Consider the following 6,000-nt stretch of genomic DNA (forward strand, 5'->3'; position numbering starts at 1 on the left):
GAAGGATGGACAGGGCGGTGGTGGGCAGACCCCTCGATGAAGTCTTGTTGTGTCCAAAGGCAGATAGACCCAATATGTATAGAGGCCGTATAACGGCTCTCGTAGGTGACACATGGGATGTCATGGTCATGAGGACCTGTGTTACAACCTTCCTGTCCCTTGTTTACCCCCTTGTTATGCAATCCCTAATTTACCCTGGGGTTAGAGAAGGAGGCTTTCCTCAGGTGGGAAGAAGCAGGCTGTCAGCGAGCAAAGGATATGATGGAAGGGCAGGAGGTCATGTTGTTCCACCAATGCAAGCAATCCATCGGGCTGTGGGAGGAGGATAGGCTTCGATATGCCCAACTGAGGCATTGGTTATTATCCCCAGACATTAAACAATCTGTAAGTAGGGAACTCACTCCACTAGAAAAATACTTGCTGGCAAACTGTGGAGATCGCAAGATGATAAGTAATCTATACAAAATGTTCTCTTTTTTCCAGCTGCTCAGACACAAGGGACCTATATGAAACAATGGAAAACCTATTACCCTCTCCAATCTCTGAGGAGCAATGGTGGGAGGTGTGGCAGAGTATCCCAAAGCTAATGAAGGTGTTACCGATCCGTGGAATGTGGACAACGGTCTTAGTAAAGTGGCATTTAACCCCGGGAAAATAGCACCCATTCTATTTATTTATTTTATTTATTTTAATTCTTAATAACGCGCCAAATCGCCCGAAGGCCTCACGGCGCACATAAAACAAACGAGACAGTAATATGAACGAGAAGATTGAGACACAGAAATCTGAAAGAGACCATTTAGCGAAAACTAGGGAGAGTTGAAGAGATGGGTCTTAAGATTTTTTTTTAAATGGATCAGTGAGGAGGACCTCTTAAGGTGAAGAGGAAGAGTGTTCCAAAGAGCAGGGGCCACGACACTGAAGATGGTTTTGCCAAATTCGACTGAGCGAAAGCGCGGCTGAGTGAGCAAGGCTTGCTCAGTGGACCTGAGTGAATGACCACGGACATAGCAATGAATACACTGGGTCAGATAGATGGGTACAGAGTCAGTCAAACATTTGAATGTGAGAATGAGTATCTTGAAGGATACCAATGCTTGATGGGCAGCCAGTGCAATTTTTTCCTGGCTTTAGTGATAGAAAAATACCTAGGTAAACCAAGCACTGCTCGGACTGCGCCGTTTTGGGTTGTCTAGAGAGCAGCGATATTAACAGCAGACGTGCATGCTAGGAGACTATTGCAGTAGTCTAACCTGGAATTAAAAAGGGCAGATGCAAGAAGAGAGGTATTGCTAACAGAGAGAAAAGGGTGCATTGCACAGAGTTGCTTGTTAATCCAGCTACAGGTCACCCTGGTTTTAAAGACATGTAAGCGCATTGAGAGCTCTGCATCAATGGTGACGCCAAGAGTCTTAACGCTTCGTGCCACTGGAATAGATACATTAGCAATGGTAAATGAGTCATATTCCTTTGGAATATTTTTTAACATGTGGCTTGACCTGCAATGAGGAGTTCAGTTTTATCCGCGTTCTGAGCCATGAAATTCTGACTCATCCATGAGTGGATGATAGAATAGATGCCCAGAGATGGCGTTGGAGTCTGTGGGATAGGAGCCAGACAGTTCAGGACTACCTGGGTGTCGTCTGCGTAGTTGGTATACAGAACACCCAGGTCGTCAAGCATGAGAAGCAAGGGGAGAATATAGATGTTGAACAGGGTGGGAGATAGGGAGGATCTCTGGGGGACACCACGTTTGAGCATAGGGGGTTTAGAGGTAGCATTTTGGATGACCACGCGGGCATTGCGAGGACCAAGAAAAGAGACTAGCCATTGAGTGGTGAGATTCGAGCCGCCGTCAAGGGATTGTAGCCTAGTTGCCAGGAGCGCATGGTCGAACAGGTCGAACGCGGCTGAGAGATCTAACAACATTAGAAATGCAGGATGGCCACGATCGATGATGGATTAAAGATTTGAGCATGGCAGTTTCAGTGACGTGACAGGCACGATAACCGGATTGACAAGCCCAAGGATGGCATTATCATCGATGAATTTCTGTAACTGAAGATAGGCGACTCTGTCCATGACCTTCAAGAGCAAGGGCACGTTGGTGATAGGACGATAGTGTTTGGCAAGAAGAGGGTCAAGATTGGCTTTCTTGAGCAGGGGCATAATCCATGCCTCGTTGATGTTAGTTGATACTTGATCCTCTATAAAGGACTGATTGATCAGCTTAGTGATCCAAGGACTAATCTTATCAAGGCATTGCACCAGCAACCTGGAAGGACAGCCATCACCTTTACGTGATGTGGGCTTCATTTTTAGGATGATGGAAGTTAATTCAGATACTGTGCAGGGGGTAAAATAAAAAAGAAGGTTTCGTAGTAGCTAAGTTGGGAGTTGTCCCAAGGGACGAATGAGGGGAGGAATCAATGGGAGCACTACTGGGTGAGTGGCCATGGGTCGTCTTTAATGACAAAGGTTGTTCAGGTAGGTGAACAAGTGTAGGATCAAGAGGAGCAGACAGAGGGATGACAGAGGCATTGGTAGAGGTCGAAGTACTAGCTTCAAGATGTGAAGCAATTTTTGCCGAGAAGGCATCATGGATGGTTTGACACCAGGCACCATCCTGAGGTGGGTGTCAAGGAGTAACTATGTGGAATGCGCTGGTCCTAAAATTGCACAAGTGTTGTCTACTGGCCGCTGGTTTTTAACACCCGGGGTTCCCTTGAAAAAATACCCCCAAAAGTAAACAGAAACTGGAGTGTTAACCTGCGCCAAGACCAAATATATAACTCGAAATAAGAAATGTATCACAACATTTACTGCCCAAATGTGATGTCCACAATTAAACATCTGCACATTTACGGCCACTGTAATGTAACCATGTGAATATATCACAAGAAACACTGTCCATAGGTAATATCCTCAAAGGAAAAGTCCACACATTTGTGCTCGTGCTCAGAAAGACAATTTAGTTGGTTCAGCCGACACGTGTTTCGACCTATGGGTCGTTTTCAAGGCTATTGTAATATGTTACAGATTTTATAAGGAAAACATCAAATATTATATGCCATTTATACACCATTCAAAATTTTTGGTTTACATACCATATTACATCCATGGCAGTGACGATGAGGACAACAGAAGAAAAATAAATGAAAAATAAACAAAATTGATTGAACAATTACACAATCAGTCAGTACTATAGACTATATGGAATCATGTTATTGAAAGTGATTGGCCGTGCGTTGCCTTCTCGAAGCTTAACACCACCAATTGAGTCAGATATCACATATGAAGCAAGAAATTGTAATTTGGAACCCGTATAAAGAATAAGCACCCGTGCAAGTGTGAGACTGTGGTGAAATTTAGCTGTAAATTCAGAAAAGATGATTTTAAACTAAACTCAACCGAAAAGGTAATGAGGAAATGGATGCTGAATATGGAAGTTACCCAATGTGAGACAATCTGTATGCCAGGAAAAATGCAAAAAATAGATATGAAAATTATATATAACAGAAAAAAAGGCCATAAGCACTATTGCCTCGTTTAGAAACTATTTGGGGATCTGTACAGAGAAGTGACACGATTCCCTAGTGACTATGGTGCAACAACTTATAAAATACTCACAGCATCTGTGATCAAGGTGCTACTAGTAGTGAAATCCAATCCATGGGTCCCAATACCTGAAATAAATAGGTTCAAAGGTAAATGGCACATCCGTGACGCATTACCTTGAATGCTAAATTGAAAACGTAGGGCGTGCGGAATTCCTAATGGCTTATAAATAGATTCAATAACACTTACCCTAGTAGAGGTCTAAACAATCGAACCCTCTGCGTGAGTTCCTAGTGTCTGTTTAAATTGCTGCCAAGAAATGCACTGCATATACAAAAAATGCGTGAAGTTCACGTTACGTGATCACGCTACTGATTCTCACGTGACCAATGTCATAGATGAAGTTATGCAGGTGTTCTTGGGAGGAGTAGTTCCCCAACGAACTGATGGATTGTGATTCCCCGAAAATTAAATGTTGCATAAACGCCATGAAATATATCAAGTTAATGTGAAAAACACCGTGGTTGCTGGGCCTGAAATTAGAATAACACAAGCAGTTTAACTAAGCAAGCTTGTTTTATAAAGTGTTTGGCAAATACCAGATAAACAGTCACAACCGATATGAAGGTAAAACCAATTATTATCCTGTGCATGAAAATATATACATTCTCACTAAAGCTAAAAAAGCCGGATGAGAATTATAGAAAATAGTGCAAACCACTGTAGTATGGTGTTGCATCTTGAGTCTGAATTACATTGAACGCCTGCTATGAATTAAGGTAGGTTCAGGTAAGTATGAAACAAATAATTTAAACAAATATGCCAGATAGAAAATACAATCCTTAGCTGTTAGGGATTAATCTATTCATGAACTGCATTCCTATAATAATATAGAAGGAACGTAAAATGGACAATGTCTATAATGGAATAATACCATATAGGTTATCCATGCAATTGCTAATTATGGTGTCACCAGGACATGACAACGCACCGCCAGTCAAGTTACATATAACAGATTAACATGTTTTAACTCCTAAATTGTTATTCTATTTCTGTACAGAAGTGCCTTTCTCCAGCCAACAGTCTCCAAATTAAACAATCAAATATTATACAGTCTCTCTGATTCTTCATTATGATCGAATTACAGCTGACTGTTCCAGAATTATATTTTACAAAATATGAGAGATAACCAGCCCTATACATATTGTGCTAAATTCAGCTAAATTAAATTGATATGTTATCAAAATCCTGTACATCATCCAAGAATACATTATGAGGCATAAAATCTACAGAAATGTAGCTATACATTTGCTCATAACGGGTTACCCTTTTCGTGATCCTTATTTAACCCTGTAAGGACACATTGCAACTTGCATATATATTTAGATTCCATTTGTCTCAAAAGAAGTTGGATGTCACCTCCACGTTTACCCAGTTGGATCTTTTTGAGTCCAATGAACCTGATGTCCCTAACTAGATCCAATTGGTGCACATTTTGCCAATGATTAGTTAACGGCAAATTAAGGTCTGGTTTGCGTAATGCTGAAATGTGTTCCCGGATCCATATACATAATTCTCTAATGGTTCTCCCCACATAAATCTTGCGGCAGACACACACAATAGCATAGATCACAAATTTGCTGCGTCAATTGATGAATTCATCAATGCGTACTTGAATACCCTGTTCATTTGAGAATTCAGAACAGTCCGAATGTGCATAACAGCACATGCTGCAGGTACCACATTTTGAGAAACCCCTTAAGGGCTTCAACCATTCTGCACCTGTAGGTTTGATGTTTTGTATGAAAGATGGACAAAGTTGATTTTTAAGATTCGGTGCTTTTGTGTACGTAAATGAGGGAGTTTCATTAAGAAAGGAAGAGATATCTCGATCCAGATGCAATATGCCCCAGTGTTTTTTGACCATGTTATATAGTAAACTAGCCTCTTTGGTATATCTTGTTATGATACCAATTTTATGTGGAGGTCTAGTGATCTCAGTGACAGAATGCTTATTGATCATTGCCATCCTCGGTTTAGTTTTAACCTTTTGCTGCGCTTTTGCGATCATCTTTGCACTGTAACCTCTTTCTAAAAATCTTTTAGACAAAAGATCACATTCTTGTTGGAACGTTTCATCATTGGAGCAATTGCGACGTGCCCTGAAAAATTCTCCCACTGGTATATTAGAAATGACAGATTTTTTGTGACAGCTATCTGCATGCAATGTAGAATTAACTTCTGTTGATTTTCTAAAGGTTCTAGTCTCTATTTTACCCGATTCAATGTAAATAGTTAGGTCGAGAAAGTTAATTGAGGTGGTACTATATTCTCCTGTTATCTTGATCCCAAAATTGCTGTTGTTCAGCTGATTAATAAAGATTAATAAATATTGTTCTGTTCCTTTCGATATCATCAATATATCATCAATAAATCTTTTCC

At 40.8% G+C, this 6,000-nt stretch overlaps 1 long non-coding RNA gene across 2 annotated transcripts in view; it reads right to left on the bottom strand.

Moving 5' to 3' along the window:
• The window catches only part of LOC138526260 (uncharacterized), a 242,216-nt gene extending 238,309 nt beyond the window's left edge, over nt 1-3,907 (bottom strand). For both annotated transcript variants that reach the window (XR_011283532.1, XR_011283531.1), the window contains exons 1-2: nt 3,808-3,907; nt 3,631-3,686 (exon numbers count right to left, since the gene is read on the bottom strand). This is a non-coding gene — a long non-coding RNA (uncharacterized lncRNA). The remainder of the gene's footprint in view (nt 1-3,630; nt 3,687-3,807) is intronic.
• Nucleotides 3,908-6,000: the final 2,093 nt, after the last annotated feature.

The sequence above is a fragment of the Ambystoma mexicanum genome, chromosome 7p (genome assembly GCF_040938575.1).
Source record: "Ambystoma mexicanum isolate Mex_15411 chromosome 7p, UKY_AmexF1_1, whole genome shotgun sequence".
NCBI classification, from domain to species: Eukaryota; Metazoa; Chordata; class Amphibia; order Caudata; family Ambystomatidae; genus Ambystoma; species Ambystoma mexicanum.